Source organism: Fukomys damarensis, unplaced genomic scaffold (assembly GCF_012274545.1).
Source record: "Fukomys damarensis isolate Sample0158 unplaced genomic scaffold, DMR_v1.0_HiC HiC_scaffold_5, whole genome shotgun sequence".
Classification (NCBI taxonomy): domain Eukaryota; kingdom Metazoa; phylum Chordata; class Mammalia; order Rodentia; family Bathyergidae; genus Fukomys; species Fukomys damarensis.
Genome location: NW_022900917.1, coordinates 52004266 through 52030025, shown reverse-complemented (window position 1 = coordinate 52030025; position 25760 = coordinate 52004266). Strand labels below are relative to the sequence as shown.

The 25760-nt window shown below is 34.7% G+C and overlaps 1 long non-coding RNA gene across 1 annotated transcript; it reads right to left on the bottom strand.

The window, feature by feature from the left end:
• Positions 1-1006: 1006 nt before the first annotated feature.
• LOC104873811 lies at positions 1007-21927 on the bottom strand. The gene is made up of 3 exons (XR_783592.1): positions 21898-21927; positions 15324-15401; positions 1007-1321 (listed from the first exon to the last, which is right to left on the bottom strand). It is a non-coding gene; the product is annotated as an uncharacterized LOC104873811 (long non-coding RNA).
• Between the last annotated feature and the right edge of the window lie 3833 nt (positions 21928-25760).

Below are 25760 nucleotides of genomic sequence, written 5' to 3'. Positions count from 1 at the left end.
CAGGTGACTAATCTCAAGGATTTGCTTGAAATTCAACCTTGTTGTTTTTGAGTTGCCCAATTAGAAACTAAATGTATGAATCAGACCTCCCACTCAATTTTATCAACTTATTAATTTTATAAATTATGTGGTTCAGTTACACTGAGACAGAGATTCCTTGCACCCCAAGAAATTAAGAGAATATGAGCTCTAATCCATAATTCAAAATCATAAGGATATGACTGGGTAAAAATCCTTGCCCAGGAATTTGAGACTTTTTCATATGTCATAGCAAGTATTTCTCTATGTCATCAATGAAGTCTTGAATGTATTGAGTAAAAATAATAAAAGCAAAACTTAAGTAAAAATAATTTTAAAAATTAAAGTAAAAATAATAAAAGTAAAAATAATACATTCATTGTGTTTGGCTATATCATACATAAATCAGGTAAGTAAATATGAGAAAACACTACGTGCCAGATTTCCAGGCATCTTATTTAATGTTCATTAAAATATGGGGGGGTGCACAGGCACGTGTGTGTGGTCAAAAATGATCATAGAGATTAATTACTCTGCCCAGGGCTATGCACTGTAATTCATCATTGGTCTAAAATTAAATATAGGTTTTGAAATCCTATTCATTGTTCCCCCCACTGCACTGTTTCTCTTCACAGTAGAGCTTTGCACTAATAATAGTAACTCTTACGCATCTACTAAGTGTAATGCAAGGCACTGTGGGAGAAAAGAAAATATTTACCTATGGAATTCTTAATGCCTAGTTTATAGGAAAACCACAGGAAAAGCACTGCATGACAGAGGCAGCATATATTAAAATAGCAAAGGAGTAGCATCAGCCACAACATACAGAAAAGCTCAAACATTGAGCCCTTCCCTACAATGACATCTCTGCCAGCTCTCATTGTGCAATTATGGTGGTAAACACTGGACCAAGGTCACTCACCAGCTGTTGAGAGTGGAAGGCCACTCTGGAAGCAAGCTCCTACATTTTCTTTTTTGGTTCCAATTGCTGCTGATTCTCTCAGTCCCGATGCAGTTCTCCATGAGTAAAAATGTTTTAGTTTTATTTTGTCTCCCAGATGCTGGCTAGCCAGCTGTTCTCATCTGTGGTTTACAGAAGGTCCTCCCTCCTCTCTGTGATGTGTTCTATTTCTTCTGCATCTTTTAATCCATTTTTTCTCCTCTGTCAGTTCACTCCTGGTTCCCAAGTAATGTTCTCTCACTTTGATTTCTCTCCACTACCATTTCCCAGACTCCAAGCACTTTGTCCTGGAAAAGTTGAGTTGCTGGCACTTGCTGCTCCATCATTTCTTCTTTCTCCCTACTAAAAATAAAAAAATCTCTATATAAGCTACAAGCTCTCCTCACACTTCTAGACCTCAACCTCTAGTACCCCTCTCTAGAAAATGAGGGGGGAAAGGGTGGGAATATAGAATATGCACACATAATATATAAACAAACATAAAACACAGTTATGCATACATATAGGAATATAAGGAATCATGGCAAATAAAAGATCCCTGAGTTTTCCCAACTCTCATAAGGCAGAGAAAGGTGTCACAAAGGGAGAGGAAAACAAAAGCCACATAGTGGAACTCTACAAAAGGTTTATAAAAGGGATGAAGAAACTAGATGAGTTCAAAGAAAAAATGAACCAAAAGTTCACATCAATTTCACTATAAATATGCACATGGTGAATACAAGCAAAATGAGTAAAAAACTGGATGAGGTAACAAAAGCAGTTCTCACTTGAAAATTAGAGTCAACAAGGATACAGAATCCCCCCCAAAAAAATGCCACAGAAATATTTGAAATAAAAAACTGTATAAAAAATTCATAAATTGCAGAAATGACCAATGTGAAGAAAGTGTCTAAAATTGAGGTCAAAATAGTGAATTATGATGAAATGCTCAACAAGGCCACAAAGAAAATAAAAGAAAATAATCCAGCAGCTACTAAATGACAATAAGTAGACCAATCTAAGTATAATTAGAGTCAAATAAAAACCAGAATATAACACAGATGGATATACTAATATGCTTAAAGAAATCATGGAGGAAATTTTCCCAAATATAAGTTTAAAATACAAGTAAGCAACACTACAGAACACCAAACAAATATGATGAAAAAAGAAACTCACCAAGGAATACCATTATTCAGTTACCAGATATCCTAAAAAAAGCCTAGAATTTTAAAAGCAGTCAGATAAAAATAAAAAATTACATTTAAAGGTAAACCAATTAGAAACACAACAGACTTTTCAAACACAAAGCCTAAAGCACAGAGGAGATTGCAGGGAAGCATTTCAAGATAGAAGAGCAAATAATATCCAACAGACTAATTTATCCAGCAAAGCTATCCTTCAAAGTAGATGGAGAAATAAGGTATTTCCATGAAAAAGACCTGACTGAAAGATATTTGAGTGCTAAACAAGCATTCAAGAACATACTTAATAATATCCTTTTTTAAAAATAAACTGAATCTTTATTGGTACATTTTAGATATACAATACAATTACATTCATCATTGCTATCTTGTACCTTTACATGACATATCTTGGTTCTTATTTTTTCCCTATTCCCCTAGCTTCCCCCTCTTCCCTTCCCTATTAACAAAGACTGTTTCCATTTTCTTCCTTTTCTCTTATTTTTTCTCTTCCCTTTTTAACTTTCCCCTACCACTCCCATTCACCCAATATCTTTAGATCTTTTCTTCCTATTACAAAACATCAATTATACATTTTTATTCTTATTTACACTTTTAGTTTATCACACCAGAGAAACTATATGGTATTTACACATATAAGTCCTATTAATTTCACTTAAGAGTATGTCCTCAATGTGCATCCACTTAGCTATAAATGTCTCTAGTGTCTCATTCTTTATTTCTGAGTAGTACTCCCTTTTATTAAAAAAAATCTTTATCCACTCCCCAGTTGATGGGTAATTGGGCTGTTTCCAAATTTTACCTACTACAAACTGTGCCGCTATAAACATGGGTGAGCATGTATCACTGTTGTATGATTCTTTGAAGTCTTTTGGGAAGATACTCAGCAGAGGGATGGCTGGTCAAATGGGACTTCCAATCTTAGTTCTGTAAGGTACCTCCATATTGATTTACACAGTGGTTGCACCAGTCTACACTCTCACTAACAATGAAGAAGGGTTCCTTTCTCCCCACACCTCAGCCAGCATTTGTTATTGTTTGATTTCTTGATAGCAGCCATTCTTTCTGGGGTAAGATGAAAACTCAATGTTGTTTTCATCTGCATCTCTTGAATGGCCAGTAATGTTGAACATTTTTTCATATATTTATTTGCTGCTTTTACTTCTTTGTCTGAGAAGTATCTATTCATTTCAGATACCCATTTTTGAATTGAATCTTTATATTTGGGGGACCTGATTTTTTGAGTTCTTTGTATATTCTAGATAATAGACCTTCGTTTGAGGAACAGCTGGTAAAAATTTTTTCCCACAGTGTAGGTTGTCTCTTAGTTCTGTTGAGGGTTTCTTTTGCAGTGCAGAGGCCTTTTTAAAAGATGAGATCGCAGTTGTTCATTCTTTGGGCTAGTTCCCATGCTACTGAGGATTTGTTCATAAAGTCTTTTCCTATGCTAATGTCTTCAAGAGTTCTATCTAGCTTATCTTCTCTTTTTTTGGTACTGGGGATGGAACTTGGGACCTTGCACTTGTGAGGCAGGCGGCGGAATCACTGAGCTAAATCCCCAGCCCTCTAGCTTATCTTCTAACAAGTTTAGTGTTTCTGTTTTAATATTTAGATTTTAATCCACTTTGATTTTAGTTTAGCATGATGAAAGATAAGGGTCTAATTTTAATCTTTGGCAAGTTGAAATCCAGTTTTTCCAATACAATTTATTGAAGAGGCTATCTTTCCTCCAGTGAGGATGGTTGGCTTCTTTGTCAAAGATGAGATAGCTGAGTATGTCTGGAGTTATTTCTGCATCTTCTAATCTGTTCCCCTGATCCTCAGGTCTGTTTACTGTTGTTAACACCATAGCTTTGTAGTATAGCTTCAAGTTGGGAATTGTGATACCCCCTGCCATGTCTCTGTTGCCTAGAATGGCTTTTGCTATTCTAGGTCTCTTCTAGTTCCAAATGAATTTTGTATTGTTTTCTCTAGTTCTGTGAAATATACTGTTGGGATTTCAATAGAGATTGCATTAAATCTGTATAGCAATTTTGGTAGTATGGCCATTTTCACTGTATTGGTTCTTCCTACCCAGGAACAAGGGATATCTTTTCATTTTTGTATATCCTCTGTGATCTCTTTTTTTCAGCATGCTGTTGTAGTTCTCTATGTAGAGGTCTTCTGCTTCCTTTGTTAGATTGATTCCTAGGTACTTAATAATATTCTTGACAAGAAAGGCAGAACCAACAACACAGCCAAAAACACAAATGACAGAAATCCTCCAAATAAGATGAATGGATAAATGGAAGCAAAAAAGTTAAGAAAAGAAAAACAAAAAAATTCACTAAAAGATAAAGAAGGCAATGACATTAAACAATCAACAAATCTCAGTACTATTTCTCAATGTTAGCAGACTCAAATCTCCAGTTAAAGGCACAGGTTGGCAGGCTGGGTTTTAAAACAGAATCTATCATTCTGTTGCATACAATAAACTCATTTAATCAAAAAGATATTTCTAGACTAAAAATTAAAGGATGTAAAACAATATTTCATGTACCAGAACACCAAAAAGAAGCAAGGGTAGCACTTCTAATATTAGATATGATAAAATTGAAACTAAAAGTGATTAGAAAAGAAAGTCACTACATACTAAAGGAATAATTCAACAAAAAAAGAGATAACATTGATAAATATATATGCAGCAAATACTGGAGAACATATCTATATAATACCACAAAATTATGAATTTAAAAGATCACATAAACACTAACACAATCATAGTAATGATTTTAACACCCCACTTTTGCAAAGAGATCAACTAAACAAAAAAGCAATAAAGAAGTATCATATCCAAAATACATCCTTGAACCTATGAGCTTAATAGACATATTGACAGTATTCCACCCCTCTACAACAGTGTATATCTTCTTTTTAGTAGCACATGGTGCTCTTTCTAAACCATATCACTTACTAGTCCACAAAACCTGCTTATGTAAATATAAAAGAATTAAAATTACCCCATGCATACTATCACACCACTGTGCAATGAAAATAGAAATCAATGAGAGAATAAACTTCAGAAAAGGCAAAAATCTCCGGGAAAATTAACAACATACTCTTAAACAACCAATGGGTCACATAAGAGATAACAGAAGAAATTTTAAAATTTCTAGAGTTTGATGACAGTGACTACACAACTCAACAAAACCTCTGGGACATTATTGAAGCAGTTCTAAGAGGAAAATTCATCACAGTCAACATTCAAATTAGGAAAACAGAATAATCCCAAGTAAATAACCTTATGAGAAATCTTAAAATACTTGAGAAACAACAACAAACCAACCACAAGCCAAAATTAAGGAGGGAAATTATAAAGAGATAGGAGAATTCAATGGAATTGAGGAGGAATGCAAAGGAAGTATAAGAGGAGGGAACAAATATGATTAAATGAAAAATGCCACATTGCAACTCAAGATCTTGTAAAATAAGAAATACATTTTTTAAAAAGAATTGAAGAGCAATACACAGATACAGGAAACAGTAATGTCCTGGCCATGGAGGAGAGGATAGAACTCACAGCATTCATTTTGTTGCTGTGTTTCAAAACGTACACCCATATGCTATATACACAAATATACAGATTGCATGCAAGCACTTGAGGATATTTAGTAAGATATATTCAGGAAACAATTAGTAGAATCTTTTGGGGATACAGAGCCTATATTTTGAGGAGCAGGGAGAAGATTTGACAGGTGCACTTAGTTATAAATAAGATTGACTTGAATACAGCAAGGCACCAACTTCCTCATCTCTACCAGCCCTGCGGGTTTCACCTTGAAGACACATAACTTACAGTATGCAGAGTGATTCGAACTAGTTAGTGTCCCAGAGGCTAGACATGATGTTTATCAGTTTCATTGCTGAGTTCCCAGAGCCTAGGACATGGACTCACATATAGTAACCACTTCTAAATTAGTATTTATTAAATACACAAATGAAAACAGCAAAGGCAAGAAGGACAAGGAAGAAAGAAAAGTTACTTGTGCTTCATTTTCTTTTCTCTTTTCTTTTTCCCCTCATTGAGTTTATTGGTACTTTCTAGGTATACAGTACAGTTACATTCATTATTAGGATCTTGTACGTTTACATGACAGGTCTTGGTTCTCATTTTTCCCCTTATCCCTGCCTTCCCTTCACACCCTCCTCCCCTCTCATTTTCTTTTCTCAAGTATATCTTTCCATTTTTTTTCCTCTTAAAAATTCATTCAACAAACATTCATTGTCTTCTATGTGCTAGTTAGTATTCTGGAAATTAAGAGCACAGCAATGATCCAAACAGACTAAAACAAAGAAACCAATGAATAAGCTGTTTCTGTTTTTATCCATAGGTCTTGTAAATTCATTCCAAACAATGACTTCATTGTAAGAAACTTGTATTTTAATTAAATTGTATGCACATATGTGTATGCTTATAAAAGAACATAACCGGTTTTCAGTTAACAGGTATTGAAACCTTATTTTCCAAGCTAGTTGGATCTTTCTAAACTGTTGAACTAAAAGCTGCTACAAATAACTAGTATAGCTCTAGTATTGAGGCAGTGTGTTTAGGAAAAGGAATAAAATTGATAAATTCTCTCTTTTTTTGGGGGGGTACCTGGGATTAAACTCCGGTCCTTGCATTTGTGAGGCAGGCGCTGGAACCACAGAGCTAAATCCCTGGCCTGATAAATTCATTTTTGAATAATGGTATTTTTGCATTTTACAATACAAAAATGGTCATGTGATTCTTTAAAGTAATTGGACATGATATAAAGTCATAAAATCCTAGAAGGGTCTGATGAAAAATAAATTTCAATCTTAATTTCACATTGTTGAATATGACTCAGGTGCAAACATCTGCTATCATTTTAGCAGCGATAGACTGGGTAGGGCCTTTGGAAGGTGTATTCAATGTGGCTTAGTTTTCCAGCAGTCAGTAAATTCTTGTTTTATTGCTTAAAAAAGAATTCTCTATGACCCAAAGTTACACATGCTAATTTGAACTGGACTTGTACAATCTGCTCGTGAATATATCAAACACTACTCACAACCCTAGTTATAGGTATGGTTTACTTAACTACAGTGCCAAGATATTGTTTCATTAATACTCTCCCCCTATTCTAGATATCACTGTGTTTTAATGTAGAAAAATCCCCATGCAAGATCAAGTCTATGAAGCAGAGTCAATAACCCTGGCATTCTACAATCCTCAGGCATCTCTGTATCTCACAATGGCACGCATGCCTACATGCGCTTCATAACTGGAGCCCCACAGCTTAACTCCTGTATTTTAATTAAACTATTTTCTTCAAAAATCCTAACTGTATTTTTATTCCTGAATTTGTTTTCCTTTTTCTAGTTACAAAGATGAAAGTAATTTGCTCTCATACTTGTCTTAATTCCTAAAATAATTTCATTAGTATTTTCATAGATCCATTTCAGATCAAACAAGCAGCCAGACAGGCCCCCAAGTGGATGTCAGATATTGACTTGTTTCTCAAATTCCCACTGCTTGGTTTTAGAGAATTATTTCAGGAGGTGCAAAGGATAAATGTTTGAGAGCACAATAAATGTTAGTCAAAATAAATTCTCCCAAAATGTGTTTTAATTGTATAGAAGATTCAAGTGGTTTTGTAACCAAAAACATCTTGGACTTCTCCATAACATTATTAACCACACATTAAAATTTATAACTATCTGACCCACTTCCACGAGACTACAAATTCTATGATAGCAAGGAATAGACCTGTTTTATATCCACATTCCAAAATATCAGCCATGTGAGGCATAGATACTGAACAAAATATGGCCCAAGATAATAATTTTACTAGTTTGTGTTGGAAGCATAATTCCACATAAAAGATATAAACATAAAGTTATATGCCTCTGTGTATGTAAATGTAAATACAAAGGGAGACAGAATAGGTGCTATTGTTTTACTGAGAAAAGAAAAAGGAATTCACACTTTTAATGTCTTTGCTGCTTCACAAGCCTTGGTAGAAACTTCACGGTGATCTAAAAATGACTGTTTCCTTTGTTAAAGATACAATAGTTAGCAGAGAGAAACTTCAATACATTAGGTCAGGAGAAGAGGAGAGACAAAGGCTGTGTCTTCTAGGACACTGTTTCAATATGTGTTATTCAGTTTTCCATGACTGTGATAAGATACATGAGCTAATAAACTTTTAGAAAGAAGTCTTATCCAGGCTCATGGTTTCAGAGGTTTCAGTTCGTGATCAGACAGCCTGCTGTTTTTGGAGCAGTGGTAGAGTAGTACATCATGGCAGAGTAGATGGTAAAGAGACTAGTCATCTTAGGGCAGCTAGATAGCAAACAGAAGAAGCCAGGGTCCCAAGATCCCTTTTAATGGCACACATCCAATAGTCTAACTTCCTTCCACTAGGCCTTACTTTTAAATGTCCTACCTCCTCCCAGTAGTGCCAAGCTGGGGACCAAGCCTTTAACCCTTGGGCTTTGGGGGTACATTTAAGTACCAAAGTATTACAACAAAGCTACTTTCTACATCCGGGGATGAAAAAGAAGGCATAGGAGATTTTCTCCTTCCTGACATTTTTTATCAGGGAAGTTAGGGAATGTCTCCTGCAAGCTTCTTTTTATTTTAACTAGACCTGGTGGTGACATTGTTCATGGGAGAACACTAACATAAAGCTGCCATACTTAGCATATAAAACAGGACACCTGGATAAATGTGAATTTTAGATAAAGAGTGATTTTAAATATATGTTTCTATGTTATATTTAGACTTCCTGTATTTCATTTGGCAATCTACCTCAAGAACAGAGTAATTTCAACCCAGATTTCCCAAGAAGGAAATTTCAAATTGATTGTAGGCTTCCTCAAGCTCTGTTTTTTCTTTTTATGCTTATATTTGTCACATTTTGCCATAAATCCTTTCTCACAGTGTAATTGGCTAACTGTGTTGATGATTGCTTTTAATCTCTTCAGGATATTGCATTTGATTATGTCATGATGGTGATGACTTCCCCGTGTTTTACAAAGAAAATGCTTTACACAGGGAGCAGTATCTTCTTCCTGTGGGCTACAGTTTGCCAAATTCTGTCATAAACGAAACCCTCAAAAAGGACTTCTTAAGCTGGATCAAATTACTCCTACCCTAAAAGAAGTCTTCATGATCATAGAGCCTTTTGACATAAGTTCATAGAAAACATGGGAGAAGCCTAGTCTTTGGGACAGATTGACTTTATTCTTGGCTCTGGAAATGACTTGCTGTGTAGACATCAAGCAGGTCATTTATAGGTTTTCATCATCCTTTTGAGGTTCATAACAATTCCAGCCTCTTCTAACTGAAAAAGTATTATAAGACTAAGACAAAAATTGCTTGAAAATCAAAATCTTGTAGAAAAATGTTACATTACCACCTTTTATCCCATTATTGGTACTTTTAAAGCAAACAATACAGTTGCATTTATCATTAGGATCTTGCACCTTTACATGACAGGTCTTGGTTATTATTTTTTCCCCATACCCCGGCCCTCCCCTCACTCCATTCACCCCTCCCTATTTACAAAGACTTTGTTTCCTTTTTTTTTCTTTTTTTCACATTTTTTCTTTTCCTTTGTTTCCTTTCCCCTCCCCTTCCCACTTTCCCTTTAGCCATTTTCTTCCTATTTCACACTCAATTATACCATTTGAACCTGATTTACACTTCTATTTTTTCACACCAGGGAAACTATTTGGTATTACTCGTGTGTCCTATTTATTTCACTTAAGAGTATAGCCTCCTCTGGTGTGAAAAACTATAATAGTACATAAGATACTAATGACATAATTGACAATGTGAAGTAGGAAGAAAAGGGCTAAAGGTGTAGGGAAAGTGGGAAGGGCAGGGGAAAGGTAATAAGAGAAAACAAAAAAAAATATGAGAAAATGAAAAAAATGGAAATAAAGTGTTTGTAAATGGGGAGGGGAGGAGGCAGTGAAGGGAGGGCAGGAACAAGGGGAAAAAATGAGAACCAAGACCTGTCATGTAAAGGTACAAGATCCAAAAAATGAATATAACTGTACTGTATACCTAAAATGTACCAATAAACTCAATGAGGAAAAAAAAAAGAGTATAGCCTCAATGTATATCCATTTAGCTATAAATGTCTCTAGTTTCTCATTTTTTATGGCTGAGTAGTATTCCATTTGATAGGAAAAAAAATAAACACATCTTCTTTATCCAGTTTCCAGTTGATGGGCATTTGGGTTATTTCCATGTTTTAGCTATTACAAACTGTGTCGCTATAAATATGGGCGTGCATATATCACTGTGATATGATTCTTCAAATTCTTTTGGGAAGATATCCAACAGAGGGATAGCTGGGTCAAATGGGGCCTCTAATCCTAGTTCTTGCAGAAATCTCCATATTGATTTCCACAGTGGTTGCACCAGTCTGCACTCCCACCAACAATGGAGAAGCGTTCCTGCCAGCCCTGTGAGCATTTGTTATTGGCTGATTTCTTGATAGAAGCCATTCTTTCTGGGGTAGGGTGGAATCTCAATGTTGTTTTCATCTGAATCTCTTGAACGGCCAGTGATGTTAAACAATTTTTTCATATATTTATTTTCATATATTTTACTTCTTTTTCTGAGAAACTGTCTGTTCATTCAGATTCCCATTTTTGAATTGGGTCTTTGTATTTGGGAGGTTTGATTTTTTGAGTTCTTTATATATTCTAGATAGTAGTCCTTTGCTTGAGGAGTAGCTGGTAAAAGTTTATTCCCACACTGTGGGTTATCTCTTAGCGCTGTTGGTGGTTTCTCTTGTAATGCAAAAACTTTTTAATACAATGAGATTCCAGTTGTTGATTCTTTGTGCAAGTTCTCCTGTTGCTGAGGATTTGTTCATAAGGTTTTTTTCCTATGCCTACGTTCAAGAGTTCTACCTAATTTACTTTCCAGTAAGTTTAGTGTTTCTGTTTTGATGTTTAGCTCTTTGATCCACTTGGATTTTACCTTAGTGCATGGTGTAAGATAAGGATCTAGTATTAATCTTTGGCAAGTTGAAAGCCAGTTTTTCCAACACCATTTATTAAAGAGGCTATCTTTCCTCCAGTGAAGATAGTTGGCTCCTTTTTCAAAGATGAGATAGCTGAGCACATCTGGTGTTGTTTCTGTATCTTCTAATCTATTCCACTGACACTCTGGTCTGTTTATTTGCCAGTACCATGCTGTTTTTAACACAGTGGCTTTGTATTATGGTTTCAAGTTGGGAGTTCTGATACCCTTTGCCATTACTAACTTTTTAAATGACTACACCACAAGAAGGATTCAGGCTGCCTGAAAATGTGAGAGCTGAGCTATCTTTCAGGAAAATGATGTCTCATTTTCTTGGCATATTTCCATGTTAAGCTAAGACTTTAAAAAAATGTTTCTAAATCTTGCATCTTTGAGAATACTGGAGAAAACACATGTTGCAATTTCTTGGTTATTCTAGAGCAATGATGGCAAACCTTTTAGAGCTTTCAATGACAGCAAAGAGCTGTGATGCACGTGCCATGATTTTACCACCATTGTTTTGGAGCTACATTGGTTTGCGCTGTGCTGCACAAAACAAGTAAACAAAAAAATTAAACCGCTAAGAAGATATTATACTTTTGAGAGCTTAAAGGCCAATTGAGAGTTGTAAGGCAGTTTGTCCTTTCACTAGGTGGCAGTGGTTTGCAGTAGCTTCACAGTACAATTGGTTCTATGTGTCCATGGTGAGGTCCATATCCACAGATTCAATCAATGTAGAGTGAAAATATTTTTTTTTTATTGGTACATTTTAGATACACAATAGTTATTCATCATTGGGATCTTGTACCTTTACACCATGTATCTTGCCTTATTTTTCCCCATACCCCTGCCCTCCCTTCAACCCCTTCACCCTTCCCTATCTACAAAGACTTTGTTTCCATTTTTTCCTTTTCTCTTATTTTTTCTTTTTCTTTTGTACCTTTCCCCTGCCCCTGCTATTTCCCCTACACCTTGACACCTTTTTTCCTATTACACAATATCAATTATACATTTTTATTCTTATTTACACTTTTAGTTTATCACCAGAGAAACTATTCAGTATTTACACATGTCCTATTAATTTCACTTAAAGGTATGTCCTCAATATACATCCATTTAGCTATAAATGTCTCTAGTTTCTCACTCTTTATGTCTGGGTAGTGCTCTCTTTTATTAAAAAAAAAATCTTTATCCAGTCACCAGTTGATGGACAAAAGAGTGAAAATATTTCTAAAGAAACTGTCTCTACTGAACATGTATAGGCCATTATTCCCTAAAAATACAATAAAATAACTATTTACAGAGCATTTTCATTGTGTTAGACATTTTAAGTAATCTAGAGATTATTGTAAATCTCTGGAAGTCTACATAATTTATATGCAAATATTGTGCCATTTTATAGAAAGGATTTGAGAATTTAAGGATTTTGGTAGTCTCCAAGGCAAAGGATCCTAGAACAAATCCCAGGACTGTCCCAGAGGGTCAGCTGTGCTGTCTCTGGTTCTGTTATTGTTCATCAGTTGTTACAGACCATCATTGCTGCACAGTGTTGTTTCCCATTTTCTCCCTTTTCATATAAGCAATTTTATCAAAGCAAGTGAAATTTGCCACTCAATATTTTTTACTCCTTCTCCACTGCTTTTTTTTTTTTTTTTTATATCAGGGTTTGAACTCAGGTCCTTGTGCTTGCAAGGCAGGCGCCAGAACCACTGAGCTAAATCCCCAGCCTATCTACTTCTCTCTATATTATAAGAGATTGGGGCTAGAAAGTTCTTGGGGTTTCTGTTAAATGTCTTTATATTATCCACCAACCCCATGTAAATAAAAACATTTTATAATTTTTGTTATATATTGAGAATTTTGAGAAGATAATATACCTCCAGATACATTAAGACTTATTGTGTTTTCTTTTAAATTCCTGCCTACTATCAAAAAATAATAGAATTATATGTCTGGTAACAGCTAAACCTCCCAGGTAGCTTATCATATTTCTTCATTTTGAGCACATCTGAATAAATTTTTTAATTTATTAAAGGTATTGGTACATTTTAGGTATACAATATGATGACATTCATTATTGGTAATTTGAACCTTTACATGATATATCTTAGTTCTATTTTTTCCCCCATTCCCCTACCCCCACAACCCCTTCATCCTCCCTATTTAAAAGACTTTGTTTCCATTTTTTCCTTTTCTCATGTTAATTCCATTCCTTTCTTTCCTTTCCCCTTACCCCTCTGACTACCCCTTCCCCTTCCCTTTTCGACCTATGGAGATACCTCAAAAAACTAGGATTAGAGGTCCTATTTGACCCAGATATTCCCCTGCTGGGGATCTTCCCAAAAGAATTAAAAGCATCATATCACAGCGATATATGCTTGCTCATTTTTATAGCGGCACAGTTTGTAATAGCTAAATCTTGGAAACAGTCTGAATAAATATTTTAATGTTTCTGCAATTGAGATAAGTCTTACAGTTGATGTGTATGTTTAATTTGATGATGTCTCTTTGATTACAAAAAGCTGTTATTAATAATTATGAATCTTTAGTTGAATACTTAAATGAGATTTTTATAGCTGCTACATATAAAATTCAAGTAAGCTACATGTAGATACTGTGAGAAAAGAATTAATATTACAGACATACTTTTTTTTTCCTCCTTGAGTGTACTGGCACATTTTAGGTATACAGTACAGTTACATTCATCATTGGGACCTTGTACCTTTACATGACAGGTCTTGGTTCTCATGTTTTCCCTTTATCCCTGCCCTCCCTTCATCCCCTCCTCCTTTCCCTATTTACAAAAACTTACTTTCCATTTTTTCATTTTCTCATATTTTTTTCTTTTCCCTTATTACCTTTTCCCTACCCTTCCCGTTTCCCCTACACCTTTAGCCCTTTTCTTCCTATTTCACATTGTCAATTATATCATCATCTCAAATACCATTATAGTTTTTCAAACCAGAGAAACTATTTGGTATTTATAGATGTGTAACTTATTTATTTCACTTAGTAGTATATCCTCAATATGTATCCATTTTCCTATGAATGAATCTAATTTCTCATTCTTTATGGCTGAGTAGTATTCCATTTTAAAGAGAAACCACATCTTCTTTAACCAGTCTCCAACTGATGGGCAAATGGGTTGTTTCCAAGTTTTATCTATTACAAACTGTGCCGCTATAAATGTGCGTGTGCACATATCACTGTGATATGATTCTTTTAATTCTTTTGGAAAGATACCCAGCAGAGGGATGGCTGGGTCAAATGGAACCTCTAATCCCAGCTCTTTGAAGTATCTCTATATTGATTTCCGTAGTGGTCGCACCAGTCTGCACTCCCACCAACAATGGAGAAGGGTTCCTTTCTCCCCCAGACATTCTTAATACTGACTGACTCTAATCATTGTGTTTCTCTTCCCACACCATTACCTCCTCTTATTCTCCAAAGGTAAGTATAACCTTAGTATATAGCCATTATATATATATATATATTTATTATTATATTCATTATGTGTTTTTATATTAACCAGTGATGTGACTATTGTATAACTTCCTTGTTTCAGTCTACAGTTTATTTTGAGAACCATTTAATATAATATAGAAACCATTTTATAGTAATAGATGCAGCAATGTGTGCTCTTATCAACAATCTTCAGCAAAGGCACTTGTTCATGTCTCTCGTGCTTATGTGCCAAAATGCCTCACAGTTTATGCTCGGTACAGTTCCATTGACTTGTAAAAGCAAATACATATCTTTCCATCCTACCTTTGGTGATACCATGTTGGTAGCTTGAATATGCTGAGACTATTTGCACCATGGAATATGGCAAGCCTACACATCAAGACACCACATTGGAAAGCCACTTGTTAATTATTTATTAGTGAACCACTGACATTTATCACCAAAACACTCACTATATATTTTCTAAATTATTATCATTTCACTGGTCTACAAAAGTCCTTGGTTTTTTAAAGTTTGGTTTTGATATTATCTTTTTTGTTTTCCTTTTTGGTTGGTTGTTGAAGAAATCATTCCCAAATCCAAGATGTGGGCAGAAAAGAATATTCTATTTTATCTTATAATTTTAGAATTTTCATATTTAGATCCATGATACCTTTGCTGCTTCTTTTTCCTTCTTTTTATCCTGAGCACCCAGTCAGAATTCCAGGAACCAGTAGTTGCCTATGAGGTACTTACAGGAAGAGAAGAGAGATTTATTGAGGATACAATTATTTCTTAGAAGTACACTTGCCAGCCAAACCACTTGGGACCCCTCTTGTCTGTCAAGAGCTATTTCTCTATAAAACTTTCCTACTCTTATCCTCCACTGTCCTTGCCAATCCATTTGATTTCAGAGCACATGAACTTGGCATATCTGACATCTAGTTCGTTGGGAGTTATATTTCCTTTATATCATTTTGGAGGCCTGAGTGGGATCTTTGGAAGGAGTTAAGGGTTTTTTTGTTTCGTGGCACCCCTAAATATTTTGACTGATTTCTGGATTGTGACTCATTTAGGTAATCAAAAATTGTCATCTTTTGTGTGTCAGTTGCTTACACCTTATGTTCTTGTTGTTGCTGTTAAAATGATAAAAGATTTAATTTGAGAACATTGGAAAGACTGTGATATCTTCATATTTAAGCTTTTTTGACAGGACATTTTTATTTTTGCAGGCAGGGCCTTGTATTCCTACTTTGTATACACTGTAGTTAGGCTTACTTCTATACTAGTTGCTGAATTTACATTTATTCCTTTCATGACTTGTTTGGTGGTTACAAGATGACTTATTTTAGACAGCTCTCTGGAATCACTTTTTGAATATTTAATTGCTTTGTAGCTCATGTTCTTAGGTGTATCTGAAGCTAAAAGGCAGGTTTTAGCCATTCACCTCTGTTTTGGATGGTTGCTGTCACTGTTAGTAAATCGTAATGTGTTTCTCTGCAATTCTGAAAGTCTTTTTTCCTTTTAACTGGAACCTCTTGAAGCCCTAAAAAATGCGTGTTCATCTAAAAGGGCATTGAGGACAGGAAATCCTTTAAATGAGGAACACATACTCCTGTCTCTCAGGAAAATGAAACTTTGCAATTTTTCTCATGCAGGTGGCACTCACACCTGAATCCTGAGACCAAGAGAAGGGAACCAGCCTGTAAGTGACACTAGAAGAAGCTACCTTCAAAGCATATACATCTGAGGGGATCTAAACACATTCAGATTGAGGGAGGTTTTCTAAACTGTTCTTAACTCTTTCTAAATGAAAGGGTATACCACCTGCAGCCACCATTTTTGGGTGGCTTGGATCATTTACCAACTATGCATATTCAATTGGAAGATCAAGTCATAGCTGATGCTATCTACAGGACTTAATAAAGTCTATGGACCCAATGATCTTCCTGCTTTCTCTCTCACTCTCAAAAAAGGCCCCTATTTCTCTGTTCTTTCCCCTTTTATTTCTGGTTCTCATTGGGTTTTGTTTTTTGGGTTTTGTTTTTTGGGTTGTTATTGTTGTTTTGTTTTCTTTTGTATAAGAGGGGGAAGAAACTGACATATGTACTTTTGCTAATGTGTGATTTGTGGTTGCTGGGCAGTGGGTACAGGCTTTAACCTGTGGAGCCTTAGTAGACCTTCTTCCCCTGTCTTAGAATACATAAGTGGCTACAAAGAGTGTTACATCTCTTTCTATGCCTAAACATGGCCTGAGCACCCCTCTATCCTAGAAACAGTTGAAATTACCTTTAAAAATGTGTCCCTTTAAGAAAGCAACCCTTTTCCATTGTTGGTGGGAGTGCAGACTGGTGCAACCACTGTGGAAATCAATATGGAGATACCTCAAAGAGGTAGGACTAGAGGTTCCATTTGACCCAGCTGTCCCTCTGCAGGGTATCTTTCCAAAAGAATTAAAAGAATCATACCACAGTGATATATGCTCACCCATAGTTACAGTGGCACAATTCATAATAGCTAAAACTTGGAAACAGCTCAGTTGCCCAGTTGGAGACTGGATAAGGAAGATGTGGTTTTCTATAAAATGGAGTGCTACTCAGCCATAAAGAATGAGAAATTAGATTCATTCATAGGAAAATGGATACATATTGAGGTATACTATTAAGTGAAATAAATGTCACACATGTGTGAATATAAAAAACAGTGTGTCCCTTTAGAAGGAACAATTTCATATGGCTATCAAAGCAGCACTTTTGGCTCTAGGCTGCAGCTATCAAACTGTGGCTATCAAAGCAAAAACAACAACAAAAAGTCCTTTGTAGGTGGCTGTTCCAGTAAGATAAACTATCAACCTAGCACCCTTAAAACAGTCTTTGCTTTTACAGGTATCAAAGAGTTTTGGGTTTGTTTTGTTTTGTTCCCCACCCCCTCTTCTGACTATTATTACAAGAGCTCTCCATTCATTGAAAAGTTCTGACTAGTCTAGAGTTATAAACCTAAAAACTATAAACAGGCTGTTGCAGTTCAATTTGGCCAATATATGTGAGAGTGCACTCTGATTTCAAATAATTATTTTTTGTATTTATATGTTTATCCATCTGTCTATTTGATGTGTGTTAATAACCAGTTAAAGCACCTGCAGCTATTTCACTTAAGAAGAATATTTTTGAGTGCAACAGTTTCATTTTGTTTGGATTTGGTTTGGTTATTTTTGAGATTTCCATTCAAAATCATTTGTACAGGTTTCAGAGTAGCAAAACTCATTTAAGATATTACCAGATAAAGACTTACAGGCTTGCGGAGTAGGAATAAAAGCCTTAAAGTTTAATAACAGAAAGGTTACATATGATTTAAGTTAATACCTATGCTTCTGTGTGTTGACTTTTAAATATACATTATCCTCCAAAAGGTCTACTTAAGTTGGTTTATAGATAAATAAATACTCAGGACATTATCTTAAATAATTGTGATTCATATAGTTTCATAGTGGGCTAATTTAAATCACCTGGTAAGAGCAAAGACATCTTTAAAGTTGGTAAAATATAGCCATCTAGGTTGTTAGGTAAGCAAGATAATACCAAAAATCAGTTTTATAAATGCATTGACTATTATTGTCTGTGTACCATAAGACGTTTTCATATATGTATATATATATATATATATATATGAAATATAATCTATATTAAATATATGTGAAATATATATGGCACATATACGGCTTGAAAAGTGTTAACTGTTATGATGAATCATCTAAAGTAACTGTTTTGGGCTATGATTAAAAAGTTAAGTTTTCTATGTCTAAAACATAATTTTCTAAAAATACTGAGATGTTCTTAGTTGAACTTACAAAACTAGATTTAAAAGCAAAGATTCTGTATTCTACTAACATAAGTTCCTACTGTTCTCATTGTTAGCTTTTTGGTTACTAAAAAGCAAGCTTAAAAGTTAAAGACTATTTGAATGTTAATCTATAAAATGTTTTCAGAAATCAGTTCATGATTGGTTAAATAAGCAACTATTATCTTAAATAAGCAACAATTAGTTTATAATATCTATTTGATAAGATATATATTTAAGATATTACATATCTTAGTTTACAATTTTATATATCTATATGTATATATATATATACAGTATCTATACATCTAAATACAAGCTATGCTGTAAATCTAAGCTTTAATGTTAACTTTATAAAGTTAAGACAATATTCATTTAATATGTACAAGGTAACTAATTGTTGCTCTTTTTTATACAATATATGTTTAAACCTTAAACATATAAAATGATCAAAATTTTATATCTCTTTAAATTTGGTCCTGGCATATAAATTTAATCTGTTTATTGGCTTTGATTAAGCAGGCATTTTTGTTATTGTATAAAGGGGATACACTTGTATATTGGGTAATAAGTCTGTGGTCATTAACTCTGTTTCCAAATTTATCAGAGATGTGAAGATGTCTTTACTTCTTGTCAAGATAGCTAGGCCTTATAAAACCTACCAAAAGAGTCTAAAATTTGTCTTAAGTAGAAACTAAATATATGTAAAGATTACTCTGTAGGTGTCATACCAATTATTGCTATCCTCCTGGTATTTAAATAGTATATTTGCATTTCCAAAATGTACAGACCTTCAAATAACTGAACTAAAAACATTTTATCCTCCTATTGACATTCAGCTAAAGTTGTTTATGGTCACAAACTTTTTATACTCAAGTATCTGGTTTTCCAAATAGTTACCTGAGTTCCAGCCATTTGTGAGGAAATGTTCATGAAAATCCAATATGAGATAGCCAACCAGAAGATGTAAATAATATTTCAAGTATATGTTTGTGTGTTATACAATTGTGTTATAACAGTTAGAGTTACCTAAACATTGGTGCAGTCCAGACCATAATAACTCTTAATAACCTTAATAGCTTAATAACCCATAAAGTACATTTATAAACATGTATATTCTACTTGTTTATACTTGTACAAATACAAGTATCTTTTACTCTGGTAACAGATAATGGTTTAAAGATAACAAATTAGGTGAAAGTTTCTTTGTGTCATTTCATATTTTGTTATTAGACAAAGGTAAGTGACTAAAAATTTATTGTATACTAAAATGGAGATTTAAATGTGTTTCAGAGATAATAATGTCATCATGATTGTCATGTGAAAATGCTATGTTGCCCATAGTCTCAAGTTTCTCTGTAAAACTACCTGTTAGCATTTCTTGTGTGACATATATAAAATATATAAAAATCTAGTTGGCAACTACTACTGTCTCAACCTCCAGTTAGTGCACACTCCTGCTCGCAACACAGTGTCTGCATGTGTCTCCTTCCCCCAGTCTGTCTTTCATTCTACTTCTCATACTTTGGTTTTACATACTTTAATCTTTTGGGAAAAAATTTATACTCACCTAGAGGCTGCCAAAGTCCAATTGATCATACAGATGGAATCAACAAAAAATGTGCAGAACTCCTTTTACCAGGATACACTAGATTGACTTTGTAAAGGGAATTAATAACTGCTAAACCCTAACTTGACTTTTCTCCAAGGCCTTTTAAATTAGCTCTCTGGAAAAGAGCCCTGACTGCGTCTCTCATACACTGACCCTTTTCAGCTCAAAGCAGCTAGATTGAAACTATGCCCATTCTCCCCTGACCACAGTTAGGGAAACTTCTTCAGAGGAAAGAATATTATAGGCAACTAAGTTAGATAGAAATACACAGAGAGCAACTAAGCTCTTAAGGAAATCAGCAGAAAAAAGAAAGACATTAGAATTGCGGCTGGAGGCAGATCTGAAGAAGGCAAAGCCTCAAGTTAAACTCACAATAGACAGATGCATACCTCCCTCAGGAATAAACAGAAATGAGATTAAACTATAGTTACTACCTCTCAGTCCATTAAGTCCAGATATGCATAAGACACCCAGGTGGGTGACCGGAACATCTGGACCATTCCTTTCCCAAAATGTTCCTGTTTAAAAAGTCATATATTAACCAAGGTTAATGATGTTAGCCACACGCCCTTGCTATGTGCCTCACTTCCTTATTGGATCAATATTAGCTAAGTGGTAATACTTGTAATATTATAGGTTGATGGTAGTTTGAACCATGTTGTACCCATATTGTGACTTTGCTGTATCAATTTTCCCTGACATAGGGCCATGGCAAAACCCACTCAGAATTCCTCCTGTCTCTCAGGAGCTATCTCTCAATAAACCCTTCTTACTCTAAAAAAAAGTACACTTCCAAAGAGACCCAAAGGAAACAATCAAAGAGCTAGTGGGATAAATTACTATGCATTGTACTTATGATCTATTAAAATAGAAATCCCTTACTCCCTTGTCATATTTATGGCTAATCTTACAGAAAATATTTAATAATTGATGAATTTTAAGACAAGGGTGCTTGGTCCAGGCCTTAAGATGTTTTATCTTGTACTCAATAATGAACTCTCCTGTTTCCTTCCCAGAAAATATCTCTGTAGTTCACATAACCTAAACTACCTCACCCTGAATCATATTTATCCTCCATGTATTTTGGGGGAGAAATCCAATTAAAAATTAAAAGCAAAAGAAAGTAGGATGGGAATATGCACAGATCCTCTGGCCCCCATTCTTATTCTACACTACAATACATAATCTATATGAGTGAGCCATAAAACTAGTGCATGAAATTCTCAGTCCTAGAAATAACTTTTCCAAGTCGTTATTTATAGACTAAAGAAGAAGCAATTCCACTAACTAGAGTGAGTGTCTTCATAGTCAAAAATTTTGGGAACCACCAAGCTAGATGATAAGCAATTTAAAAAAATAGACTCCCAAGTGCTTACCTATTTCACTATTGGCCAAAATTTCAAATTTGTGCCAAGCTGTAATATTGAAAAGTTGATTTGGGCCCATAGATACTTCCTATTTGTTTGACTACTTTTATTCCACTCATCCACAAACTACATTGTTTCAATGTTTATTTAAATCTGTGAGACTAGATAGTCTTACTAACTTTTTAATAACTTGTCCTGTTCTCATGAGTTACACAATGGGAACAAAAGCAAACGGACTCATTTTTAGGGTCTAGAGTAAGACAATGTACCAAATTAAAATGATCTAGTTTACAGATGCCCTTGGATTACAAATTATTAGTCTTTTAAACCAGAATTATTGCATTAACTATTTTTTGCCCAAATCACTTTTTTGCACTAATTTCCTATATCAAATCCTAAGCATATGGTTCAAGCTGCAGTGTAGTACATACCTTGAGAAGTCAGTAATCTGGAATGCAATTACTAGAATAACACATGGAATTTCTAGATGGAAATGGAGAAAATAAGAGAGATGATGCAAGATAAGACCAAGTAAAATTATCAACACACTAATATTTTTCTATAATATAGTTTTATATATATGCACATATAAATTATAGAAAACCTCATCTTCAATTGGTTGCTCATTTGTCTTAAAGTGGCCAAATATTTACACATTCAATTTTCAATTTAAAAAAAACATTTATAAAATATTAGAAAAATATAGAGAGAAGTGTGTCTAAAAGGTGAGATTTAATTGTGAATTTCAAGGATTATATACTCATGTAGGAGATAGTGTTCTGATTACATGTGTCACCTACTCTGGACTCTGAGCTCCTCAGGAGAGGAGCCCTGTTTAACTGATCTTTATATGACATACTATGCATAGTGCTGCTCCTTCTTACCAGGCACTCAACTCAAGAGTTCTATTTTGAACCAACTCCTTTCACTACTACTTGTGTACCATGTTTAATTGTATTAATGCCAGATATTAAAGGCAAATCTCACTATATAAAAAGTTGAAGTACTTTCGGTGGCTACAGTTTCTCTTTGTGTCTTTTTACCCACAAGAAAGCATTTTTCTCTAAACATCATGTATGATACTAACCAAAATTAAGTAGCCCAGATTATCCACACAGAAAATGAGAGTTTGCCTAAGTATCAAAATTCAGCTACACAGTATTCTACTTTTGATCTCTACTATTTCACTAGCCAGTCATGGAAGTGACTGAGTAAATGGACGCAAATTTTACACATGTACAAAACAACTCCATTTCAATGAATTCCAGTATGTTTGCCTCTTCTGTGTGAGAGCTTGGCCAGAGAGAGCCTGAAGGAATTGGCCCATAATTTGAGAATGGAGAGGAAGCAGAGAATTAGGAAAGTTGAATCATTACACTTCCCAATAAAGCAGTTCTAGTGCTCCCATTTCAGGCTTTACACAGTCTACCCACTAAGTTGGCAACATCCCAGCCCAGAGAACCAACAAGCCACTCAGTACAACCAGAGGCTTCTCAAGCAAGGAGGGTGGCAGCTCTTTCTCTTTTCTGATCACTATCAAAAGAATAAATTACTAAACAATAAACAATCCTCTTTCATTTGGAACATATGAAGCACTTCACAGCGGTATTCCTAAATGGAACAGCTATTTTAATGGCATAGACCTCAAAAGTGTCAATACAATTCGTAATGATTTAATCCATGAAAAATTAACACATCATACTATGCATACATTGTCAATTTCGAGAAAATTGCAAAATTGCCTACAAAAGTGGTCTTAGAAAACTATTTCTTTGTGGTGTTGTGATGAAGTCTTTCTTTAGAATATCAAAACCTTGCCGAATGATTAAACATATATTGTTTAAAGCCAGCAGATCTTCATACAAAGGACAGAAACTCCCTAGAAACAACTCTTTTGAATGCCATGGGGCTATGGTCTGACCCTGTGATGTTTTTTTCCTCTGTCGTGAAATTATGCATTTAATCACATCCCTGATGTATAATCTTTACTACTGGATATTCTTCCTGATATTGCTGAGTTGAGCAATTTCTGTCAGTCAGTGCAACATGAGTAAAATTCATCTTTGTTTCTGAAGTTTCATCTGTATTCTGCAACCTACAAAAACAAATGACGAATGTAACTTGTTACTAAGCTAGCGGTTAGCAGTTTCTAACAACTTAAAACCATTGGTTGGAACTAGTGGTTTCAAATTCAGATTAATATATGGCTGTTAAAGCCACAGAGGAAATAAAGACATCTAATCAGGGTATTCTTGAAGTCAGTAGAGCCGCATACTTCCAATCAGTAATCCTGTACAGGAAAACATTTTCTGAGAGTTACATTTATAGATTTATTTTTAAACTTCCTCTGTGTCTTGCTATGAGAAGAAAAATATCCATGAAAAGTAAAATCCTACAAAATAGAAAATAGCAAGAAAGCTGTGAAGCAGACACATACTGTTCATGACCTTCTGAGGCTTCCTTTTAGGTAGTAATTAGAAATATTGCATTACATATATTCTGGCAAAACAGGAAGTTAAAAAAAAAGTGTCCTGCAAAGATACCTCACAAGAAAGCAAAAAAAGCTATATGTGTGTTTCTGTGTATATACATAACAAAAGAAATTGCAACTTATTGGTAAAATTTTATACTAGGGAACTCCTGGGATTGAAAGTTATTAACAAAGTTTCAATCACTATTATCTGAATGCTTATTCTAAGTGATGAATTAGACTAGATACCACAAGCAGAGGAGAGAAGGAACTAGGGACCACCTTTATCTCTTGGGCCAAAAAGACCAACTTGTAGAAAGATGACAGCCCTACAAGGCAGAATATAAATGATTAAGAAGAGCCAGACACAATCAAATCTGTGCATCAGAGGTTAATTTTGGGTCAGGTAGATCATAAATGGTAAATGTGCCAGGAAGAGGTAGATATAAGTAACCCTGATCTTTGACATTCATAAGAAAATGCTTTGTATTCTAGAATTTCTTCTGGGCAAATTCCTTAACTATGTATGATCACTTAAAATCAATTAATAAGCTACTCAATTCATATGATTTCATTTCCTGCTTCTTTGGCAAGCACCAACTAAAATTTTACTTGTATAAAGTGTAATATTATCCATCTCGATAGAAATAGAAATAATAACCAACATTTGGAGCTTAATCCAACAATAAATATAACAATTAAATGTGAATATGCTCTACATTCATGAGTATTTTTTTAAACCCTCCATTCAAAATTCCATGAAAAAGTTTGCTCCTCAAAGTGAAGGATATATGTGAAAATATTCTCATTAGTAGAACTGTGCCTAAGACAAACTGGAACAACAAAGTCAACTTTTAGCTGTAAATGATGAGAGATATGATGTCACTGGAAGAGAGAACAGAGTAATCCAACCACCAAACAGCACAGATACCTGAGGAAATGAAAGAGCCAGAAAATAGCTAAATGGTATTTGTTATGGCTTGTATCTATGTGTCCCTCCAAAGCCTCAACAGCTCATAGATGAGGCTTTCTGAAGGTGGCTGGATCTAGGGTGCGTGATACTGGGATTAAGGATATGTGGTAAATAAATGGGTTTATCGTAGTTCTGGGTGTGAATAATGGAAGCCCACCCTAGGTGTGGGTGGCACCAATCAACAGGCTTACAACTTGGATGGACTCTAAATGGAGAGAGGGGAGGCAGACTTGCTGCTGTTGCTTGCTGCTTTGATGTTTTTTGCCTGCCACACACGAGCTGTTCCTCCTCTGTGATGCTCCTCTGCCATGCTGCCCTGCTCTAGAGTCAGCTGACTATGGATTGAAACCTCCACAAACCATGAGCTGAAATACACCTTTCCTCCTTTAACTTGTAGGTGTTGGATATTTTGTCTCAGCAAGGACAAAAGTAGCTAAGACAATATTCAAGGAAATTCAAGTTCAACTGGACAAAGAAAAATCCCAGTATACACATTATAAAGTCAACAATTTGTACAAGAATGAAGTACTTGAGAGAATAGATGATAAGCTAACTCACTACACATAATTTTAAAGAAGAACAAATAAAGCAAGGCCAATATGCAAAAAATTATGGACAATGAAGTACATAAAGATATTAGAGAGATACGATATGACAGATTAATTTGTCATATCAGAAAACATCATGAATTCTAAATGAGTTAGTGTAAAAAACACAGTAAAAATCACACATCATCAAAATACATTTGTAAAATCACAAAAAGAGATGTTTTAAAAAGAATATAATAAAATTCCACAATTGACAACATGGCTAATGAAAGTTTTCTATTCTGAACATATAAAAATTCATAC